Source organism: Benincasa hispida, chromosome 5, assembly GCF_009727055.1.
Source record: "Benincasa hispida cultivar B227 chromosome 5, ASM972705v1, whole genome shotgun sequence".
Lineage (NCBI taxonomy): Eukaryota > Viridiplantae > Streptophyta > Magnoliopsida > Cucurbitales > Cucurbitaceae > Benincasa > Benincasa hispida.
Genome location: NC_052353.1, coordinates 37,759,752 through 37,785,232, shown reverse-complemented (window position 1 = coordinate 37,785,232; position 25,481 = coordinate 37,759,752). Strand labels below are relative to the sequence as shown.

General features: G+C 35.7%; 1 non-coding gene across 1 annotated transcript; it reads left to right on the top strand.

The window, feature by feature from the left end:
• Positions 1-1,255: 1,255 nt before the first annotated feature.
• Positions 1,256-1,327, top strand: TRNAP-UGG. Its single transcript has one exon. It is a non-coding gene; the product is annotated as a tRNA-Pro (tRNA).
• Positions 1,328-25,481: the final 24,154 nt, after the last annotated feature.

Below are 25,481 nucleotides of genomic sequence, written 5' to 3'. Positions count from 1 at the left end.
TTTTGGTTTTTTGTCTTTTTTGAAAATAAACTATTTTCGCTTATAAGTTTATTTAATTTTGTTATCCATTTTCTAATATATATTCAAAAACAAAACCAAAACTTAAAAACTAAAGGCTCATTTAGTAAGCATTAAGACCTCGTATTATAATTATTTTGTTCTTGGTTTTTTAGTTTTTAAAATTTAAGCCTATACCCTCCCCATATTTTACCATGATTTGTATCTTTTTTAAGTACAATAGTTGAATTATAAACTAAATTCCAAAAATAAAAACAATTGTTTAAAAGCTATTTTTTCTAGTTTTCAATTTTGGTTTGGTTTTAAACTATCGGTAAAAAATAGATAATAAAAGAAGAAATTTAGAGGTGGAAGTAGTGTTTATAAGCTTAATTTTAAAAAACATATAGTCAAAAACTAAATCATTACCAAATGGGCCCTTACTTTTTAGTTTTTTATTTGTGAAAATTAAACTTATAAGCCCTACTCCCACATATAAGTTTCTTTGTTCTGTTATTCATTTTCCACTAGCATTTTGAAAACCAAGCCAATTTTTTAAAACTAAAAAAAATAGTTGTGAAAATCTTGTTTTTGTATCTAGAATTTAATTAAGAATTCAAATGTATCTTCAAGAAATAAGAGAACCATAATATAGAATTTTGGAGAAAACAAACATAAATTTCAAAAACAAAAAAATTAAAACAAAATATTTACCAAATGAGATCTTAAAAGTATTTTTAAAAATTTGTTTTTATTTCTATAATTTGATAAAGAATACAAACGTTTCTTTAAAGAATGTGAACACTGCAGTAAGAAAACTGAGAGAAAACAAACCTAAATCAAATAAAGTAAAAATGAAATAATTGTCCAACAAGATTTCAGTTTTTAGTTTTTAGTTTTAGTTTCAAAACTTGGATTAGATTTTGAAAACATCTTTAAAGTAGATAACAAAATAAAAATACTTATAAATGAAAGTAATGTTTATAAATTTAATTTTCAAACAGAATTTTCTTAGCTTTGCAGTGATCTTTCTTTTCTCTCAATTCATTGTAATATAAGTTGTAACCTATACCTATACAAACAAATTGAGAATGATCACATTTGATTTTGCAGCTGTTTAGATCTAAAAGTAGAAGAAGGTCTATTATTAATACTTGCACGTGGGTTTCATTAATGTCCACTTTATTTATTAATAAACCTTAACTAAATGCAAGTAATTTTTAAAGAATAAAAACAATATTAATATTAATTTTCATAAGGGCATTTGGTCTAGTGGTATGATTCTTGCTTTGGGTGCAAGAGGTCCCGAGTTCGATTCTCGGAATGCCCCAAAGTAAATAGGTAGACATAGATTCTTTTATCAACATTGGGCATTTGGTCTAGTGGTACCATTTTTTATCTTACGTTTTATTATTCAGTATATGCTTTCACACTGCTACTATAAGATCATGGAATGGGATGTATTTTAGACAAAGACAATCTTTTTTCTCATTTTGAGACTGCAAAACAAAAATTACTATTATTATTTTATATAGTATTTTGAAAGAATCTTTTTAAATATAAAAAATAATATTTAAAAATATTTATCTTTTATAGTAAAAAGTTCAAAAAGTGTTTTTTATTATAAAGTGTAAATACTTTTGAGATTTTTCTATTCATAAGAATTTTCCTATTTTGAATTGTACTTTCAACTTTTGTTAATTTTAGTATATATGTTTTTAAAACATTAGTTTTGATCCTTGTAATTCTAAAAACGACTAATCTTATCTCTATTTGCAAAAATTTAACATAAATTTCATACACAATGAAACCCTTTAATTCAAATTTAAGGCTAAAGGGATGGAGTGATTGAAATGTTATCCCAAAATTTTGAAAGAAAAAAATTAGATCACAATAATAACTTCTTACAATTACAAGGATCAAAACATATGTACTAAAAGTACAATGACTAAAATTAACAAAAGTTGAAAGTATATGGACCAAAATAAACTAAAGTTGAAAGTACAATAACCCAAATAATAATTTGAGCTTGTTTGGATTGACTTGAGAAAAAAATGTTTTTTAAAAAACTCATTTTTATTTAATCACTTTTGATAAAAATGAATTGAAATACAATTGAAAAGTTATTTTAAGTAGTTACCAAACACTCAAATTTCTTTCAAAATGATTTGTTTTTTACATTAAACACTTGAAAATGTATTCCAAACACACATTTAAACTTAAAATTTTTCATAGATATAACATTGAACATCATAATCATCTACAGATCATCATTTATTTCTACCCAACCCACAAGAAGGGAATTCAACTAATGAGACCTTAGGAAGGAGGAACTGTAAATTCTTTAGTAAGAAGAAATAACATAACCCTTGGGTATTGAAAAATATAGATGTTTATCAATCAACATATCTAACCAAATCTTAGCATTCTATATTTGCGTTACTTGTGTGCTCAAAATGTGTAGTTCAAGTGAAATTGTCAAACTAAAATTTGCACTAGGGATTAAATTTGAACAATATTTTTCTTGTCTCCCAATTGATTGTACCTACTCCTGTATAATCAATTGTAGCTATCTAGGTCTAAAAGGCATATAATGATAATGTTGCCACATAGATTTCATTAATGCCACTTTCTTTATTGAGCGATCCGAGCAAATTCAATATTGTAAAACATTTTAAATCTTTCCCTGAATAAGCCATTTGATTTAGTGGTATGATTCTCGCCTTGGGTGCGAGAGCTCTCGAGTTTGATTCTCGGAATGGCCTATCATAATTTTTTATATATTTTATTTTTTCAGAACCATATATCTTTCAAACTTTCTTAAATTAATCAACTATTGTAATCCAATTTTTTTTATCCTTACTAGGCATTTGATCTAGTGGTATGATTCTCGATTAGGATGCGAGAGGTGCTGAGTTCAATTCTCGAAGTTGGCATTTTTTGTATTGAGGTTTCATTAAATAAGGCACAAACATTTTATAAGACAAGCATAATGAAGCTGGCATTTTTAAATAAGGTTGAAAATGGTATAAAAGTTTTAAGGTTTAACTCTAAAAAAACTCTCACATTGCCATAAATTCTTAACACAAATTTTATACACAATGAAAACCATTAATACAAATTTACGGCTAAGTTTTAGAGAGATTTAGTGATTGAAATGTGATCCTAAAATTTTAGTAGAAAAAAATGAGATCAAAATAGTCCTTTCTTACAAGTATAAGGATCAAAACATATGCATTGATTATACAATGACTAAAAATTTACAAAATTTGAAAGCATATGAACCAAAATGAACCAAAACTGAAAATATAATAATCAAAATAATATTTAAGCCTACGGTAGTTTATAGATCTAGCATTGAAAATCATAAATATCCACTTTCACCATATATTTCTGTCCATCCCATAGGAAGGAAATTCAACTAATGAGATCATGGGTAGGAGAAACTGCAATAACGTAACCCTGAAGTATTGAAAAATATAGTTGTTAATCTATCAACATATCTAACTGTTAAATCACCGATTGACACAAAAGCTTAAACTGATGAGTGAAGGTAAATTTAATATTATACCAATAATATTCTAACATTTTAATCAAATCTTAGCATTCTATATTTGCTTTACTTTTGTGCTCAAAATGTGTAGCACAATTGTAACTGTCAAATTAAAATTTGCATTAGGGGATTGACTTCCAACCGTGTTTTCTCCTCTTCCCAATTGATTGTACCTACTCCTTTATGACAAGTTTGAGAATAGTCAAACTTTCCATCTATCTAGATCTAAAAGGTATAAAATTAATAATATAGGCACATAGATTTCATTAATGTCACACATTCTTTATTGATCAATCACGAGCAAAGTCAAAGAGATTTGTGAACATTTTACAGTGTTTGATAGATAAAAATGGAATTTATAAAATAATGATGAAGAGATCTTTAAAAAATTGGATATACTATCATAAATAGGGCATTTGAACTAGTGGTATGATTCTTGCTTTGGGTGTGAGAAGTCTCGAGTTCAATTTTTGGAATGCCTCCAGAGTCAAATCTTTTACAAATTTGTCCTTTTTGGGAATCATATATGTTCATGTAGTAGATTAAATCGCATAATCCTGATTCAGTATCAAAAAAGATATCAAAGCAAGAACTAGTGAATGGTATCCTCATTTCATGACATTCAATCAATCTTATAAACAAAAAAAAAAAAAAAAAACAGAGAATATTCAAACTTTGCAGCTGTCTAGATCTTAAAGGTATATAATAATAATATTGGCATATAGATATCATTAGTCTCTACTTTCTTTATTGATCAATCCTTAGCAAATTCAAAGAAATAGGATCAACAATTTTTAGTGTTTGATAGTGTTATAATTCTATGGTTAGAGTTTTCCATTATTGTAAATATATTGTTATATTTTCCATTTCTATACTTTATACACTTGTATATATTCATATCTTTGGTAAATGAATAGAGCATTCTGATTCTCTCTTAAACCTAAGAGTTTTACATGGTATCAGAGCTCTATAAACAAAATTAGGGTTTTGTGCACCTTAGGGTTTGAGAACTTAGAATCCATTTGTGTTACATCTAGGGTTTTGTGGAGGTGTGAGTTTACACTTTTGCTTACAGTCGTCATCTTCAGTTCGTTCACCACTGTCGCAGCCATCAGCTACCGCCACTGTTAACCACCGCTATCATTGGAAAAAAAAAGTAATTTTTCAACGCCACCCAGTTCGTTGAGGAGCCCAGTTGTCGATCTACAGAACCCCAAAGTTTGGAATTCATCTGAACAGCGCGTGAGGCTCACACGCCACTTTTCCCTTCTACCTTAGATCCACGCACCAACGCGTGTAGGTGCGTGCACCACCTGTTTCGGTTCGTCTTCTGTAGGTTTCCTCGGTTTTTTTTACTCTTCTTGGTGGTGTGTATGTTTGGGCTATATAATAACTGTTGTTGGTTCATTGAAAGGAAAAAAACATCCCTTTGGTAAAGTAAGGTTTGATTTTCTTTTGTCTGGTGTTTATTTTTTAAGGTAATGATTGACAAGAAACCAATAGTTATGTCTGAGATGGTTCCTATGGTGTCAAAAGTAACTAAACACAAGTTGAATGGATCCAATTACTATTCATGGAGATCAAATGTTTGCCACTTAGGAACATGGAGACGAATGACCACATCATGGAAGAGCCACCGATTAATGCTAATAAAAAGAGTTGGTAGCAGGACGATTCAAGAATACTTCTACAAATCAAGAATTGATTTTAGACGGTAGATTTTTGCTATAGACTTTTCACTTTCATTTCTTCATTATAGGGTATAAGCCTGCATAAGTATTACCACTTTTACTTTAAACTTGAATAACTATTATAATTTTTACCATCTAACAAACTTTTATTTAAGAAAAAGCATTAAAAAGAAGGATAATTATTTTAAATAACAAAACTGTTGGAAATATTATCAAATATAGCAAAATGTCACTATCTATCAGTGTCTATCGTTGTTTAACACCGATAGACAGTGACATTTTGCTATATTTGTAAATAAGTTGTCTTATTTTCCTATATTAAAAAAAAACTCTAAAAACTTCTCGTGTTTAACCAAATATGAAAGAAGAGACCTACTACAAAATTGATATATTTTAATAAAGGAAAATGAAACTAGGATTAATTTTTTTAAATGTTACATTATAAAATATTAGGTTAAAATATCATTTTGATCTTTATACTTTAGATTTCATTCCTTTTATGTTCATATACTTTTCAATAAATCTTAAAATAGTCATTGAAATTAGTTTATTCTTGATTTTTTTTTAAAAAAAAATAGTCTCTATTAACATTTATAAATCTTAAAAACCCATTCACATCATATTTGTTTCTATCATAAAACTATTATTATAATTTAACGAATTTGGATAACATTTATTTTTTAATGACTAAATTTAAGGTTTATTAAAAATACATGAAGTAATTAGATAATTAAAGCTTCATTTAGTAACCATTTCATTTTTTTAAAACTAAGTCTATTTTTCTCATTTTCTTAGCCAAATTTCAAAAACAAAGGAAAATTTTTAAAATCTACCTTTAAATTTTCAAAATTTGAAAGATTTTTGAAAACATTGGTAAAATAGATAATAAAACATGAAATTTAGAGATATAAAGAGTGCTTATAGGATTAATTTTCAAAAACTAAAAATAAAAAATCAAATATTAAGACCCCGTTTGTAACAATTTAGTTTTTTTGTTTTTGTTTTTTAAAATTAAGTGTATTTCATCAACATCCTTTATAAGAATTTGTATATTTCTTAAGTATAATGGTTGAATGCTCAGCCAAATTCTAAAAACAAAAACAACCTTTTGAAAACTATTCTTTTTAGTTTTCAGAATTTGACTTGGATTTTAAAACCATTGGTGAAAAGTAGATAAGAAAGGAAGAAATTTGAAGGTGAAAGTAGGGTCTATAGACTTAATTTTCAAAAAAAAAAAAATAGTTACCAAACAGGGCCTAACTACATAGGACTAACTTCGTGTGTTTTCTATTTTCTATTATTATTATTATTTAAACTAGCGAGCAAGTGGCTGAAACTGGGCGTAAATATAAAATTGCAATTTTTTTTTTTTTAAATCTAAATTCATTCTGAGAATCATAAGTTTTAGAAAGTAAAAATCAGAAAAGTTCAATGTCACCAAGCTTAAGGGTAAATCTTAATTGTTCCTTTTTATGAAATTTGAAGTTTATGTAAAAATTTAGTATATTTTTGTTCCCTAAGAATGGAGATAAACTTGAAAAATTTAAAATGTTGCACTAATAAGAACATTTTATAAAATTAGTGGCAGAGTGTCATATTGGACATTTGGTCTAGTAGTATAACTTTTGCTTAGGGTGTGAGAGGCTTGAGTTCAATTCTCATAATCCTAAATATATTTACAGCACAAAAATAATTCAAATGCCCATTTAGTGTTATGAAAGTAGCAAAATAGTTATATAAAAAAATAATTCAATTGCAATTACTCATAATCAGATCATATTTATACTATGGTGAACAAAACAGTAGACTTTTTTTTTTCCAAAAAAAAAAAGAGAAATTTAATAGGATTTAATAGAAAAGCACATAAAACATTGTCAGTGTGCGATTACCATCCTATTTTACCACAAATAATTAGTGCAATTCTTTTTTTTTCTTCTTCTTTCTTTTAGAGTACAAATGAAATGGGGTTGAGGGATCGAGTGATTTGAATCACGGACCTCTTAATCCCGAATACATATGGATGCCAGTTGATTTAAGCTCTTTTTAGCTTATTACAATTTGGAAACCAGGAAAATTGAATGTGATGATCAAACATATTAAACCCAAAAACGTCTCTCAACATAAAATGTTTTTTTTCGAAGACAATCAATATAAAATGTTTCTCTTTGAATATCATAATTATACTCTTTTAGCATCTCATAATTTAAGGGTCTTTTGTACGGACGACCTCTTTTTCAGGGACAAAATGAAAAATGGGTTCCTTTTTAAAATTGAATGAAAAGTGGCATTCTGCTTATGTCAGCATCCTATAAATATACTCATTTGACCCTGAAAGCCATTTGCGTGCCATGCTTCATAAGTTTTCTTGATACTTGATACTCGATCCTCGCTCCTCAATATTTGATGCTTGATGCTTCATGCTCTACACTCTATGCTCTATGTTATATGCTCTATGCTATATACTAGCTACACGAAAGAACCCATGTGAAGGGTATTCCAGTAGAAGTGGATCATCCCAATTCCCAATCGTTTTTTATAAACAAATTTTATAGTACGTTGATAACGGATAGAAATGCACGTCATTACAGCGCAAATAAGTAAAACAATGAGGGAATACGACGGTAAAAATAAACAAAATCATGTCCAAAAGTGTTAAACTGAGAAAATTACGATCGCATGCGTCCATCGCATAAAAGCAGCTAATTTACTTATTTTGTGCAGGAAAAATGCGTTGGCGCAAGTAAAACTGCGATCCAAGGAATTAGACGTCCGCGTGCATTGAAAGATTGCGATTGCAAAGTCATGCGATCGTATGAGATCGCGAGACATTGCTTAAGAAGATGGCCGCATAAAGACTGCGCATTAAGGTGACAACATAATAAATCATGATGGGACGGAAAGTTGATGACGGTCGAATCTGAATTTAGTTGACAAACTGTTAGAGGCACACTGTAGCAAGTACACTCAACTTTCGGTGACCATTAATCGGCGCATCAGAGCAGGAGATTTAATGACTGCCCATCATTGTAATCATTAGAGAGAAAAGGTTCTTCACCTTGAGCTCTATAAATACTGAAGGTCACCATAGTTAACGAGGGAGATCATATACAAGATAAAGAGTCGTTAGTTTGTTCATACTTCTATTTAGAAGACGGAGACGAGCTAAGAGACGAAGAAGTCGAGAGATCATTCCCAGGCAGATCGAGAGATTGCCGGGAAGCACTACAAAGAGAGAGAGGGTCGACACTTGTAAAAGAAAGCATATTCATCTGGATAGAGTTGAAGTGAAAAAAAATAGTGTAAAAAGCCACGGGAAGCAAGACATTGCTACCAGGCTTCTTATCTCTATATTCCGTTGCTATTATGTATTCTGCATTTATTTATAGAAAATGGAAATCTCATTTCAACTTATGTTCAATCTCTCCATACTTCGCATGAGTAGCTAAATTTTCGAATGGGTTGAGAAGTACTTAGCTAGCATGACCTAAGATTTACACTTTATGCGATCATCTTGTCTTATGTATGCGTCATTCACCCTTTAGAGATACTTGAAAGAGTAGTTTAAAGAAAGAATCTAGACTTAAGAGAGTCAGATTGGAATCTAGGCTTGAGAGAGTCAGATTAGAACTGCATAAGCAAGAGATAGAAACTTAGACATAAGTTCTATTTGCTATTACATATCGCATGCACCCTAGAAATGGGATATGATAGTATGCGGTCACCTTGTGTATGTGTGCATCATTCATCATCGCATAGACAAGAATAGAGGCTTAGTCATAAGTTCTATTGACATTTTCGTATACATCGCCTGTGTCCTAGAGATAGGAACTATGGCATTTGCATTGAAAGATGACATATTATGTTTGTGTGTAGCATGATCGCATAACTTGAATGCAATCTTAGGAAGTGTTAGCTAAACTCCTTCTTAACCCGTTCGTCGCGTACTCATTATAATTCTCGATTTCATCAACTCTTTATTCGAACTTCGTCGCATAGGAAATACACTTAATCAAAACACCATCCAACTTATTTGTTTTCACCACCACAAGGGAATCAAATTTATTGTCGCATATTTACTCAGTAGTCCCTGTGTTCGACTTTAGACTTACCAGGAAACCTAGTGAGGCTTATACTTGGGTCTTATTAGGAAAAATTGCATGTGCAACGCATATACATCACCGCAACTCATACCATAATCACATCACCATTTACAACGCATCAAGTTTTTGGTGTCGTTGCCAGAGATTACGACAGTACATATTGCGCTAACAGTAAACCTTTTGATTTTCTTTTCAGCTTTTGACCTCTGTGCATTGCCATTCCTTTGGTAAGGGAAGACGCAGGTGTCGCATGAGCGAAGGACACGTTCTTGAGCCCAACTACGACTCAGAGATCGAAAGAACATTCCGAAGAAGACAGAGAGACAACAGCTGACAACAACAAGAGAGACATCCCAGAATGGCGGAACAACCAGAAGAAAGAGCCGCAAACACGAACAACATCATGGAAAACCCCATTCTCCTGGCGAACGACCGCAATAGACCNAAAACAGAGAAACAACTGCCGACAACAACAAGAGAGAAATCCCAGAATGGCGGAACAACCAGAAGAAAGAGCCGCAAACACGAACAACATCATGGAAAACCCCATTCTCCTGGCGAACGACCGCAATAGACCCATCCGGGACTATGTGTCGCCTAACCTCTATGACTTCTCCCTAGGAATCGTGAGGTCAGCTTTGAATGGATCGAGGTTTGAGATGAATTCAGTTATGTTACAAATGATCCAGACAGCCGGACAGTTTGGTGGAAGGCGTGGCGAGGATCTACACGCCCATCTTCGGAGTTTCATTGAAATCTCTAAAACTTGTGTTCCCAAACATCTCAGCTGAATAAGTTCGACTAACTTTGTTCCCATTTTTGTTATGCGATCTAGCAAGGAAATGGGTATATTCTCTTGAACTAGGGGAGATAACATCGTAGGAACAAGTTGTAAAAAAGTTCATGAAGAAATACTTCCCTCCTACAGAGAATGCAAGAAGAAGGAAGTTAATTACTAATTTTGAACAAGAGATTGACAAATCGCTCAGCGACGCATGGACGAGGTTTAAGAGATTGATGCGAGTCTGTCCGCACAATGGATTACTTGACTGTCTCCAGATAGAGATATTTTATCACGGTTTGAACCCTGCATCGCAGACAACTACCAATACAGCAGCAACTAGTGGTCTGCTTGATAAAACTTATGATGAGGCAAAAAGTATCCTTGATCGCATATCGAATCACGAAGATTGGCGAGAAAGTGACCAATGACTAAAAATTCAAGAAGGTGACGCAAACAATGAGGCCATCACATCTCTATAGAATCAAATGAATGCGATGATTAATCTGTTACAAGGCATCACAATCAACAATCTTGGAACGCAAAGAGGGAAGGTCAATGCAATTGAACAGATGAGCACGATTTGTGCTACTTGTGGAGAATTGCATCCAATTAAAGAATGTCCAAGGAACCTGCAGTCAGTATACTTCATAAAGAACAACCCTTTCTCTAACATATACAACCCCGGGTAGAGAAACCACCCCAATTTCGCTTGGAAAAATACCCAACAACAAAATTATCAACCTATGGTGTAGAAAGAAGGACTGCCAGGATTTTTTCAGCGAACGAACGGTCAACCGCAACATCAAGCTAGTAGCTCACAAGCGCCGCCATCTTCCTCTCTGGAGAGCCTATTAAAGCAGTACATTGAGAAAAATGAGACGGTCCTCCAGCATCAAGCGACTTCAATCCGCAATCTCAAAATCTAAATAGGACAGATTGCGGGAGAGTTGAAAAATAGACCGCAAGAGACGTTGTCGAGCTCAACTGAGCTCCCTCGTAACTTCGGGAACATAGGAAAGGAACAATGCCTAGCAGTCTCCTTACCAAGTGAAAAGACGACAGCGGAAGAAGGGAAAGAGCCCACCAAGACCAATCCGAATGCGATGGAATCCATGAACCCCTTGACACAAGAATCAGAAGAGCCCGAGGCGATGAAACCGAAAGTTGCGTCCACCTCCAAGCCTCTAGAACATGAAACAGAGAAAGTACAGCTACCACCATTCCCGCAAAGATTGAAAACGATGCAGAATGATGAAGAAAAGATTGCTACGGTGGCAGTAACGCAAAGGTCAAACACTATAATCCCACTGAAGATGTGCGACCTAGGAAGCTTTACGATACCCTGCTCAATTGGAAGGGTCTACATCGGTCAAGCACTATGCGATCTTGAGGCAAGTATAAATTTAATGCCACTTTCAATCTTCAAACAATTGAATGTAGGAAAACTGACGCCCATGATGGAGACTCTCTAGCTTGCGGATAGGTCCCAAGTACACCCTAAGGGAGAGTTGAAGGATGTCTTGGTCTTGATTGATAAATTCATTCTACCGGCAGACTTCATCATCCTAGATCATGAAGTGGACAAAGATGCGCCCGTCATATTAGGACGACCATTTCTATCGACTGGTCGTGCACGAATTGATGTGCACAAAGGAGAAATCGTGATGAGCATTAATGGGAAGAAGTTCCAGATTGAGGTGATCAAGATCCCAGAGGATCAATAAAAGGAGAGAAAACCTCCGTGGATTTGAAAAATCTAGATTGAAGAAGAAACAAGCAGTCCCTGCATTGATAGGCGACATAAACTTACCAGGGACGCACTTTTTTAGTATCCTTTTTATATTTTCTTTCATGAACTTACTTTACCTTTTTGTATAACCACTACTCTTTAGAATTTCCAACTCAGTCTTTCATACTTTTTACCCTCTTGATTTTTAGTAACGATCGTAGTGAATGATTGCAGTGGAGCTACGCGATAACATAAAGCACGCGAAATCAGCCCATCGCAATCGAGAAATCAACCCATCGCAAAGAAGGATGCGATCACAAATGATGCGGGCAACATAGAAAATTTGGGGGTTGTATCTTTCTTTGACTCTTCTATTCCAAATTTTTTATTTCTCACATCTCATTTTAATATTGCTAAATTTTATCATCGCATCCTCTTTAGTATTGATGCAATCATTAATTTTTTATTACTTTATTTAGTCACCACATTCTTCCTCGTACCAATTATGATTTCAATGATGAAACTCATGCCTTTATTTCTCATCGCATGTACTAGAGTCAACTTAATTTCAGGACAGTCAATTCTAAAAGTTAGCGGTCCACCAACATTCTTTCAAAATGATTTTTATGAAATTTTCTAAGAGCATCGCATGCATTATTTTAGTATATCGACAATGAGGACATTGTTGTGTATAAATTTAAGGGTGCTAGTATTTTTTTTCAAACTTGCTACTTTTAGAGATTTCAAAAAAATATATATCATAACGTTGAGATCGGATCCTACTCGTAGTTGGATGTTTACATGACACCCGTGGGGGCAAGCCAAAACGAAGGTAGGAATCGTGATCAATGCATAAATCAAGTGATCGCAACTCCGTTGCCAAGTAAAATAGGCATGAGTTTAGACTGAGAAAGAGCACCTTGCTCGTAGTTGGATGCTTGCATGACACCCGTGGGGGCAAGTCAAAATGAAGGCTAGGCACTTTGATCAGCGCAAGGTCAAAAAAAAAAAAAAAAGAATATCTAAACCAAGCAAGGATAAAAATCATTTGGAAACACCCCGGTTGAAAAAAAAAAGTTTTTGAAATAAATCATGCGATATCCTGTAAACAAGTAAAGTCTTTTTGAAGGTTAAACTTGCAGTCCCTAAGTATTTAAAATATTTTAGGAAGAGACCAGAATAGAAATTAAGAAGATTTTGGTTCATAAAATTTGAATAAGACACCTCGAGAAATCTAGGTAGGAAAAGGCAGTTGACTCTTTAAACAAAATCTTTAGTTTATGCTTGAGGACAAGCATTGTTTTAAATTTGGGGGTGTGATAAAATGTAGAAATGCACGTTATTACAACTCAAATAAGTAAAACAATGAGGGAATGTGACGGTAAAAATAAACAAAATCATGTCCAAAAGTGTTCAACTGAGAAAATAGCGGTCACATGTGCCCATCGCATAAAAGCAGCTAAGTTACTTATTTTGTGTAGGAAAAATGTGTTGGCACAAGTAAAATTGCGATGCAAGGAATTAGGCATCAATGCACATTAAAAGATTGCGATCGCAAAGTCATGTGATCGTATGCGATCGCGAGAAGTAGCACAAGAAGGTGGCCGTATAAAGACTATGCATCAAGATGACAACATAATAAATCAAGATGGGACAAAAAGCTGATGACGGTCGAATCCGAATTCAGTTGACAATCTGTTAAAGCCACACTATAGCAAGTACACTCAACTTTCGGTGACCATTAAACGGAGCATCAGAGCAAGAGATTTAATGACTGCCCATCATTGCAATCATTAGAGAGAAAAGCTTCTTCACCTTGAGCTCTATAAATATCGAAAGTCACCATAGTTAACGAGGAAGATCATATACAAGATAGAGAGCCGTTAGTCTATCCATACTTATACTTAGAAGACAGAGACGAGCTAAGAGACAAAGAAGCCGAGAGATCATTCCCAGGTAGATCGAGAGATTTCCGAGAAGCGCTACAAAGGAAGAGAGGGTCGACACTTGTAAAAGCAAGAATATTCATCTAGACAGAGTTGGAGTGAAAAAGACAGTGTAAAAGTACACGGGAAGCAAGACATTGCTATCGGGCTTCTTATCTTTATATTCCATTTCTATTCTGTATTTGGCATCTATTTATAGAAAATGAAAATCTCATTTCAACTTATGTTCAATCTCTCCATACTTCGCATGAGTAGCTAAATTTCCGAATGGGTTGAGAAGTACTTAGCTAGCATGACCTAAGATTTACACTTTATGCCACCATCTTGTCTTATGTATGCATCATTCACTCTTTAGAGATACTTGAGAGAGTAGTCTAAAGAAAGAATCTAGACTTGAGAGAGTCAGATTGGAATCTAGGCTCGAGAGAGTTAAATTAAAACCGCATAAGAAAGAGGTAGAAACTTTGATATAAGTTCTATTTGCTATTACGCATCACATGCACCCTAGAAATAGGATATGATAGTATGCGGTCACCTTGTGTATGTATGCATCATTCATCATCGCATAGACAAGAATAGAGGCTTAGACATAAGTCCTATCGACATTTTTGTATACATCGCATGCATCCTAGAGATAGGAACTATGGCATTTGCATTGAGAGATGACATGCTGTGTTTGTGTGTAGCATGATCACATAACTTGAATGTAATCTTAGGAAGTGTTAGCTAAAGTTCTTCTCAACCCGTTCATCGCATACTCATTGGAATTCTCGATTTCATCAACTCTTTATTCGAACTCCATCACATAGGAAATACACTTAATCAAAACACCATCCAATTTATTTGTTTTCACCACTGCAAGGGAATCAAATTTATTATCCCATATTTACTCAGTAGTCCTTGTGTTCGACCCTAGACTTATCAGGAAACCTAGTGAGGCTTATACTTAGGTCTTATTAGGAAAACTTGCATGTGCAACGCATATACATCACCGAAACTCATACCATAATCGCATCACCATTTACAAGGCATCATACATTCATTAGGAAAAAAACAAAATTATATCGCATGCCAAAAATTAAAAGAACCAAAAGGTTTGGAAACCTTACCCTTGAAGACTTTCTTAAATTGAATCCCATGAACACAACCACAAAAAGAGTCCTCGATATTCTCTGGTGAGAATCTACGAGGTGTGAGCTCTAGAGAGTTTTGGGATTGAGGGAGTGAAGGAAATCAGACATTAGGATTTCCATGAGTAGCGGAATTATCGTTCCAAATTTCATTCGAAATTGAACACAAACAATTACAATCAAGAAACGGACACTTACAGGTCATGCATAATACGAAATTACAACATGCTTTACTAGATAATCAAGGGAAAGATTAAACATACCTTTGAAGACACATCTTCAACTTCCCTAGATCATGAACGCTCGTTCAATCTCCAAGACTGCAACACACGAACGCTCGAACACAGCAACTGCAACACAGCACAATCAGTAACAAACTCGAACTCAACAATCAGATTTTCGTCGAGACATAATCAAAGGTTCTATGCGTGCTCAACACAACCTCTAAAAACCTCAACTTAGTCGTGTTGAGTAAGACACCACCACAATGGCTACCTTGGTATTCTCGGTGTGAGAATCCAGAATTGTGGGCTTTGTGTGGACTTGGTTAGAGGAAGGGACCGGAGGAATAATAATCATGTAAACGATCGAACAAGTGGGAGATGACAAAAGTCTATCATATAGACGAATGCTCAATCGTTTAGCAAACGGCAAGCTATCGTATACCATTTAACAAAAGTGTTTTTGAAGCTTCCCTTAGCGATTGTGCGGCACTTGTTCCCACTCACAAACAAGTCAGCCAATTCAAATACGGAACGCCGATGGCACGTCGGGTGCCTCTAGCAACCACCACCCCTATTTTAGAGAAAACGGTTTTAGAAAACAGGTTTGGAGAAAAGGTTTTCGCAAATAGTTTGATTGTAAGAATCGAGAAAAGAAAGATTGTAGTTGGCTAGAAAGCAATAAGCAACAACAATAGCTTTATAACATACTCCGAGTATAGGACCAGCTGAGTGAACTATCGTGTAATGTCACTCCATGATCGTTTAGTCTCTCTTTAGCTATCGTTTATTGAATCGAATTCACTTGGCAACATCTGTGTGAGAGACTTTTCGAGAATAGAAACTCTCTCAAATCTTACTAAATTTAGGAAAACATTTTTCTTTTTATCTCACGGTTACCATGAAACCACCAATAACCTCTCACTCAATTGGTTATTAGAGAAAAAGATATAATTATCCAATAATTAATATTATTATAAATATATGTGATAACCAACTTACCATACTATATTTATAACCTATAGTTTTATTATTTCATCTCATGAAACATATAAACCATAGTTCTTTTTTTATTTCATGGTACTTAATGTAAATCTCATTTACATTAATCTTCCACTTGATGTATCTTATATATCACACCGATCATATCATATATAATCGAATTTCCTCTCGCCAATTTCAACATTTCAAATCAACACCAAGAACAGATTTTCAACATGAATCCATTGAGCTACCAAGGGGACCTTATGAACCTGTAGCTTAAAGCTCCAATGGTACGTGAATAACTGACTAAACTTTTTAGTCACGGGATCCACATCTGTTAACTGCCAGACACTCCACTAAAGACCAACAGTTGCACTCTCCTTACTACAAATATTTTTTGTGTCCATATTAACCAATCAACAGTGCGATAACCCTTCACATATCTCTCATAAGTAATGTTGGGCCAATAGTCGTTATGCCCCTATAGTTACATCTAACTCCTTAAGTACCACTGATCCCTCTAATGAACATAACTCATAGTCCTACTATGACTGAGTCCTCTCTTCCAAAGAGAAGCTATGGCCACTATGTTCAAGACCCGGAATAAGTCCTTAAGGGAGCAATCTATGTACTTACCCCTGTTTTGGGGAAGGAGTGAATTTCATCTTGTATAACTGAGTTCCCAGCTCCCAAATCAGACAAATCCCCAAAAAGGTAGGCTTGTTGAGTTGGCAATCTGGCCACTTTTACCCATACTAACTAAAGGACATCCCTCAAAGGCAGGAGTTCCCAAAACACTCAGGATTGAGGTCATCATATATAATCGAACTCTCTCTTGTCAATTTTAACACTTCAAACTGACCTAAAAGCTGATTCTCAATTTGAATCTATTGAGCTACCAAAGGGACCTTATTGACCTATGGCTCGAAGCACCAACGATACGTGAATAGTAGACTAAACTCTTTAGCCACAAGATCCACCATCCGTTAACTGCCAGACATTCCACTAAAGATCGACAACTGAACTCTCCTCACCACAGATATATTTTTGTGTCCATCGGATATAACCAATCAATAGTAGATAACCCTTCACAGATGCTCGTAAGTACAACTGGGCCAATTTACCGTTTTGTCCCTATAGTTACATCTAACTTCTTAAGTACCACTAATCCCTCTAATGAACAATACAACATAGTTTTACTATGTGTGGACACCTCTCGGGCCATGAGAAAGTGTGTGACACCACATCGTTCAAGCCTTGGGATCAGTCCTTAAAGGAGCAATCTATCTACTTACCTCTGCTTCGGGGAAGCAGTGAATTCCATCTTGAGTAGATGAGTTCCCAACTTCCAAATCAAATGAATCCCCAAAGTGGTAGGTTTGAGTCGGCGATCTGGCCACTCACACCCATGCAAATCAAAGGACTGCCCTCAAAGGTAAGAGTTCCTAACGCACTCAGGATTGAGGTCATCTTACCTATGGTCATCCTAGTGAAGTGAACTCTCTGTCATGAATGGCGTTACATAACAAAACGTTAACACTTCATGGTCAGGTCTTATACAAACTCTTTGTATAGGACGCCCTTGCTCGCATGTCCCCTACACGAATGATCAGAATCAGACCATCTGTGACAAGTCACAACACTCAACTTGTATCCAAGCTACCAGGGGATCTTATGAACCTATGGCTCGAAGCTCCAACGGTACATGAATAGTTGACTAAACTCTTTAGTCACGATATCTACCATCCATTAACTGCTAGGCATTCCAGTAAAGACCGATAGTTGAATTCTTCTTGCCATAGATATATTTCTGTCCATTGGATATAACCAATCATCAGTACGACGACTCTTTACAGATACTCTTAATTACAACGGGCCAATTTACCATTTTGCACCTATAATTACATCTTCCTTCTCAAGTACCACCGATCCCTCTAATGAACAATACAACATAGTCCTAATAAGTGTGAACACCTCTCGGGCCATGAGAAGGTGCGTGGGCCAGATTGTTCAAGCCTTGGAATCAGCTCTTAAGGGAGTTATCTATCTATTTACCCCTGCCTTGGGGTAGGAGTGAATTCCATCTTGTAAAGCTGAGTTCCCAGCTCCCAAATCAGAAGAATCCCCAAAATGGCAGGTTTGAGTCGACGTTCTGGCCACTCGTACCCATGTAAATCAAAGGACTACCTTCAATGGTAGGAGTTCCCAACTCACTCAAGATTGAGGTCATGTTACCTATGGTCATCCTAGTGATGTGAAGTCTCAGTTATGAATGGTGTTATATAACAAGACGTTAACACTTTATGGTCAGGTCTTATAGAAACTCTTTGTATAGGATGCTGTAAGACATAAAATGTGTTTTATGTCACACAATGCATGGATGATTGTAACGTATTTTGGGATGTATGATATTAAGTGCTCATGATGATGCGATACTACTTCTATTTATGCGTTAATTTGGAATGTTCATGTAGTACACTCTGCGTTATCACAAGGAGTTTGTACACGATGGAACCAAGTGTAATTCCACCGTAAGTTTCTCGGTGTGATTCGAGGTCGAACACAGGGAAATGGTGTCGGTTATTACGGTATGTTCATGGTATATCGACCAGGTTTTCAATTCTTTATAAAGGAGTTTGTACAGGTAAGTAAATTGCAATAAAATAAAGGAAAGCAGTAAAGATGCAATAAAACATAAAAATACAATATACCTAAGCTAGATGTTACAAGATACAGACTTCATGTACAAGATGCTAGGATTAAGGTTGGCTATGAAGGTTGTGCAAAGATGTGGGATGCGGCGACAAGTCTTATGAACAGAATAGAAGAGAAAGATAAGTATTACAAACAACGCAAGACCTTAATTGGATTTTAAATAACAAATTAACTTTCCGCTATTCTCTTGGCGTACACCTCTCAATAATCGACCGTGTTCCCCACATGTCTGTGGTGAAACAGAGTCTAGCATAATGAACGCAAGGTTACTTCCATGTATGGAAGTACTACTCGCTCTAGTTAACGCACTCTTCTGACCTTCTCTCGACAGATCAGAATGACATCTTCACTTCTGCTCTCACAAGTGAGGATGCCGTCTAGCATGCTTTAGCTAAATGTATTTTATAACTTTAATACAGATTAAGTTCTTGGTGATTCATATTGCTCATCAGGGGATTAAGAAAACATCATGAAGAAAGTGACTAATGGGTGAACGGAAACATACAGAAAATGGTAGATGGAATCTATCGAAACATTTAATATTTCTACTAAGCGTTTGATACATGATGTGTGAATGAAGAGATAAAGAAAATATGGAGTACAATTAAAGAGAGATAGAAAAAATACAAGCAAGTGCCAATGTCTTGGCACAGGTTCGATGGAGATCTGCTTGCCGGATAGGATGGTTTCGATGGTAAGAAGAGCTTCCCTCTCAGGCTTGATCCACTGGTAGAAGGGGTCTCTGCACAGAGTTTCGATCGAGTATATGGCAGGTCAGATTTGAGATTCACCTCTCGGCCTTATCTCGTTCTCTTCCCGGATTTCTTCTCTTCAGCACTCAGCTCCGTCTTTTCTCTCTAAAATCTTACAACACTTAGCCCCGTATCAAATAACATACTTGTCTCTGAAATCAATGGGGTATTTATAGGAGCAGATCTTTGACTCTGGCCTTGTGGTCCCCACTTGATGGTAATTTCGCAGATGGAGGGATATTATTCCGTCTGTTGTGCAATCAGACCATCAATTCTACACAACCGTTAGTTGTACACGTGTCTCAATCTCCCGCTCTCGTGTTGCTTAGTTACATCTTTCGATCCTAGGTTCGCATGCGGTATTTGTTTTTATTATCGCATGCGATTGAAGCATAGCTTTGGACTAACTGTTGCATTGTGCCGTTACTTCAGTAATCGTCTCTTCATGGTTGATCAACAGACGTAATGTGGCAGAGATGCATTAATTAGTTTTTCATGAGCCTTGAGCACAAACGGTGACCTGGTCTCCTGCAAAGCAGAGTAAAGTTTGGCTTGTCTTCCATCTTTTTGGTGTTAGTGGGTGTAAGGGCAAACATTTATAATTATTGTCATACTGGGTTCATACAATTGGCGTATAATTACTAACTTTTGGCTGCAATATCTAAATAAGGTGGCATCAATAACTTGTATTTCTATAAGTTATCAAACGCCCCCGCTCGCATGTCCTCTACACGAATGATCAAGATCAGACCATCTGTGACAAGTCACAACACTTATGACCATTCCACAAAGCGGGCCGCATCCATAGCGTTACCAAGATAAGGTTTCCCTCCTATATCTATATACTACAGACCATTTTGGTTATCACTCAAGACATGATCCACATGTATGTCACCATATACATGCTTAAGTTACATACAGATAACAAGGGATTTTAAGTTTATTGGTTTGTGGTAAAATCTAAATGTGCGAAGTCAAGTAGTGAAGTAAATATCATTTATATTATACATCACAAGTGTTCGTACAAAGTTGTTTATAAACTACTGGACACAAGACTTTAGGGCACAAACCCCAACATATATAAGTTACTTTCCATTGAACCAAAACCAATATCCATTCCATTCTTGAAAATAAACACTTTTCTCTTAGAAAAGGAGACGGTATAACCTTGTTCAATGAGACAAGAAACCGAGATGGATAAGGAGGCAAATAAGGGACTGAGAACCCATGTCCAAGTAAGGGTAGATGGTGCCTTATCGAAGGAAGGTAGATTATGTGTGTTGAATGTGTTGCAGCTTAAGTAAGCCATACTAGAGGAGGAGCATAGTTCAGCATATGCCATGCATCCAAAAAGCATCAAAATGTACAAAACCTTAAAGAGGTCGTATTGGTGGCCTGGAATGAAGAAAGAAATAGCCAAATATGTAGACCGATGTCTAATTTGTCAACAAGTTAAACCCGACCGCAGGATTACTCAACCCACTCCCAGTAGCGGAGTGGAAATGGGATCATGTAACGATGGATTTCTTGTTTGGATTGCCTAGTACGCCCTCAAAGTATGAAGGAATCTAGGTAATAGTTGATAGGCTAACCAGGATGGTCAAGTTTATACCGATAAGAGTTACCTTTACCTTGGATTGGTTGGCTAAGATGTACGTGGACAATATAGTTAGCCAATTCGGAGCTCCAATATCGATAGTATCATATCAAGATTCGAGGTTTACCTCGATGTTTTGGCCTAGTTTGCAAAAGGCTTTAGGTACCAAGCTACATTTTAACAAGGCTTTTCATCCATAGACGGATGGTCAATCAAAGTGGACAGTATAGGCACTGGAAGACATGCTGAGAACATGTGTTCAATGGTTCAAAGGAAGTTGGGATGTACAATTTCCATTGGTCGAGTTTGCGTATAACAACAGTTATCATTGGAGCATAGGCATGGCACTATACGAAGCATTGTATGGCAGACCATGCAAGACACTAGTATGTTGGAATGAAGTTGAGAAACGGAAAATTTTGGGTCCAGAATTAGTGCAACAAATGACAGATACTAATGAAGCTTATCAGGGAAAACTTGAAGACAACTCGAGACAGGCATAATAGTTACGCTGATAAGTGAATGAGAGATTTAGAATTTGAGGTTGGAGACCAAGTATTCCTTCTGTTATCCTCATGGAAAGGAGTACTCAGGTTTGGAAGAAAAGGGAAACTGAGTCCCCGCTACATCGAACCTTAGAGATTATAGAATGAGTTGGCTCGACAACGTATACGTTATAGTTACTTCCAAAGCTAACACATATTCACAATGTGTTCCATGTATCGATGTTTAGGAAGTAGATAGCAAATCCTATGCACGTACTGGTAGAACAACCAATTTAGCTCAAGGAAAATTTTTCGTATGAAGACGAGCCGGTTCAGATCTTAAACAAGAAAGAACATGTGCTCAGGAACAAAACTATACCTTTAATGAAGGTATTGTGGAACAAACAGGGAGTTGAAGAAGCAACGTGGGAATCCGAGGAGTAAGTAAAGAAGAAGTATCCTCAAGTTTTCCACTAATTTATACACATAAATTTCAAGGACAAAATTTCTTTTAAGGGGTGGTAGGTTCTAAAACCCCCACCTTACTTTCCCTTTTTAATTATGTTTATTTTTTAGTTAAGCAAAGTGATGGGGTTAAATATTTAAGTTAGATTGGATTTATGCATTTTGAGGTAAATGATAAGTTTGGAGAAGGAAAATGTTTAAGTATGGAAACTTAGCTTTCGGATACTTATTAATCTAGCCTTACAAAGAGAATTTTTGGCTAAGTATTGGTCGTGATGAGGGGTGACTGAGCATCAAGTGGGCATAAGGCAAGCATCGAGTAAATGTTGTTGAGCGTCGAGTATAAGGGATCGAGGAAGGGTCGATCGTCAAATGTAAGCGATCGAGGAAGGGTCGAGCATCAAGTGTAAGCGAGGAAGGGTCGCGCGTCGAGTACGAGCGATCGAGTCAGGAACATGCATCAAGCAAGCCATCCAGCACCGAGTATCCCATCGAGTATCAAGTCCTTCCCGTCGAGTATTCAACAAAGAGCCATTGAATTTTCTATCGAGTAATGACCCTTCTCCATCGAGTCTTTCTAGTGAGGATCGAGTCTGCTCGAAATGCTTGATTTTAAACTTCTCTTTTAGTTATTCGAATAGATGGCTGAACCTCGGCCCTTAATCTCCACTAGTCGGTGAGGTGGCTTAAGGAGATTTCATCCAAAAAGGTTGGACAGTAGTATAAAAAGGGAAGAGAATTTCAAGAGCTCGTTTTGGACGATTTTCTCAAGCAAACCATATGAACTTAGTACCGTTAGAAAGATCTGGTGAGACTAGTTCCTGGAATCGAGCCTTTGGATAGGAGTTCTTGCTAGAAAGAGGGTCGGAGAAGGAAGGAGTCGAAGGTTTGTTTTAAGGCATTTTCGGGCACTCGACGAAAAATCGTAGATCTAGACCGAACCAGTTGAATTTTCGAGGTGCAATTTTAAGATAATATTTTTAACACCATTTCAAGTAAGTTTGTGGAAGGAAATTTTGCAAGAAAAGGTCTGAGGTTCGAGTTACATAGTTTGGAAGCTAAACCTAGAATCTTTACTCAAGCAGGGTGTTGCGGTTTAGGAATTTTGGGATATATTTGAAGGCCCAGGTTAAACTACAAGGAGTTTCACGCTGAAACTTTGAGGGAACGTTATTAACAGAATTCTGAATATGCTTGGAAAAGGAACTTTTTTAAAATTAGTTCTAGTTTTCAAGTTATTGACGTTAGAAGTTGAATTGGGAAATTTTGGATGAACAGACAACCTCTTGCTAAGTATGAGCTTGGTTAAAATAGTAATCTCAAAAGGGAGACCAAAGTGGAGAGGCCTACCAAGCTTAGGAAAAATGAAACCTAAAGATCCGTGAGTGACTAAATGTTTTCAAAATATGTATTTAAAGGAACATGTGTTCCAAAAGAATTTCATGCTAGCATTCATGGGTTTTCCAAGCAAATAAAGTTTATACTTATGTTTTAAAGGGTTCATGGAATTTCTTAAGCATGATGTTTTAAGTTATTTAAATGGGTTTTACTAATCCTAGCGCATGTTAAGATTGAACGAAAGAGTATTGCAAAATACATGTTTATAATTGTGAAGCATGCATGTTGAATTGTAATAATGCTCTTATGGAAAAAGCTAAGTAAGTGCTATGCCTAAAGCTTATGATGCTCAAATTTTCTAAGAATGTTACGTTTTTAATAAACAAAAAACCGAAGTTATAGAAGGTATCCGAGGAAGTATCTAAGGTGTTGACGGTATTAGTATACTCCACGTGCACGTAGGTAGTTCTTTATGAAAGGCCGAAGTATGGGACTCATGGCTATAGTCTTTATAATGGGACCGAAGTATGGGTCTCACAGCCATGAATGGACATTGAGAGCTCGAGCTATGAATGCTCGTTCTCAGCTAAGGTTTGACAGTATGGTTGATTATGACGCTATGATTAATGTATGATAAAATGTAAGTTGCTTGAGATTATTTCCAGCATATTTATTTATTTACATTAATGCATATGAAAGGCTTAAGAAGAACTGTATTTCTATGAGTCACTCACTGGGCAACCAGCTCACTGTTTTCAAATTTTTTCCTTTTTCCCTGGTAGTGGTCAGTTTCCTCACGATTGAACTTGCTGCAGCTTGCCACTCAAAGTTTGATTATCGAAGGAAGAATCTTAGGTTAAGCTTGTTTTGATGTACACATATTTTGAGAGGAGTCTGGGACTTGTGAAACTTATTTTGGGACCCATGCTCATTCTTATGCTTTTTGTTGGACATATGGTACTTGTTCGGGAATTGTAATTAAATTTTTTTATGCTGGTTAAAGTCATAGTTAATTTACTGCCAAGTCGTTTTTGCATATTGAGGTCTAAAGCAGGTTTCACTTAAGTTAGGCAGTAAGCATTAGCAAGTAGGTCAGTAACTACTGCTGTCATATCCCCTTTCGATTTTAGAGGGTAAACTGGTAGGGGATGTGACAATAACCCTTTGTCACTAATCTAGCCTTGAAAGTTTGTACCTTACCATTAGCACCCCGTTTCCTCTTGTAGATCCATTTGCAACCTATAGGTTTAACCCCATCAGGTTGATCTACAAGATCCCATACTAAATTAAAGTACATAAACTCCATTTAGAGATCCATTGTTTTGATCCACTCATCTCTGTCAACATCCTTCATTTCCTTTTTATAAGAAAATGGATCCTCAACTTCCCTATCAGCTACCATAGCCAAGATTTCTGTTAAACCCAGATAGCGAACATGGGGTGTCGCAACCCTCCCACTACGTCGAGGTTCCCTCAATACTTGAGATGAATTTGATCTACTAGAGAATCCTACTTCAACAACTCTTGTTGAGGTAATGGGTTCTTCAACAACTCTTGTTGATGATTCAGTAGTTTCTTGGAAAATTTCATTCAACACGATTTTGTTAAGTGTCTTGTGCTCCTTTATGTGGGTTTCTTCCAAAAAAGTAGTGTTCATCGATACAAACGCCTTGTTCTCTTTTGGATCAAAGAAAATATCACCCTTCGTTCCTTTGGGGTAGCCTACAAACAGGCATAATCTTGAACCTGGTTCCAATTTCTTAGGATTAGCCTCAAACACGTGTGCTAGGCAACCCCAGATTCTAAAATGACGTAAACTAACTTTACAACCATTCCATAATTCCAAAGATGTTCTAACAACACTGTTGGATGGAATGTAGTTCAGGATATATGCTGCAATCTCTACTACATAACCCTAAAACGAGTCAGGTAAGGAAGCATAACTCATCATAAACTGAACCATGCCCAACCGGGTTCGATTTCTCCTTTCTGAT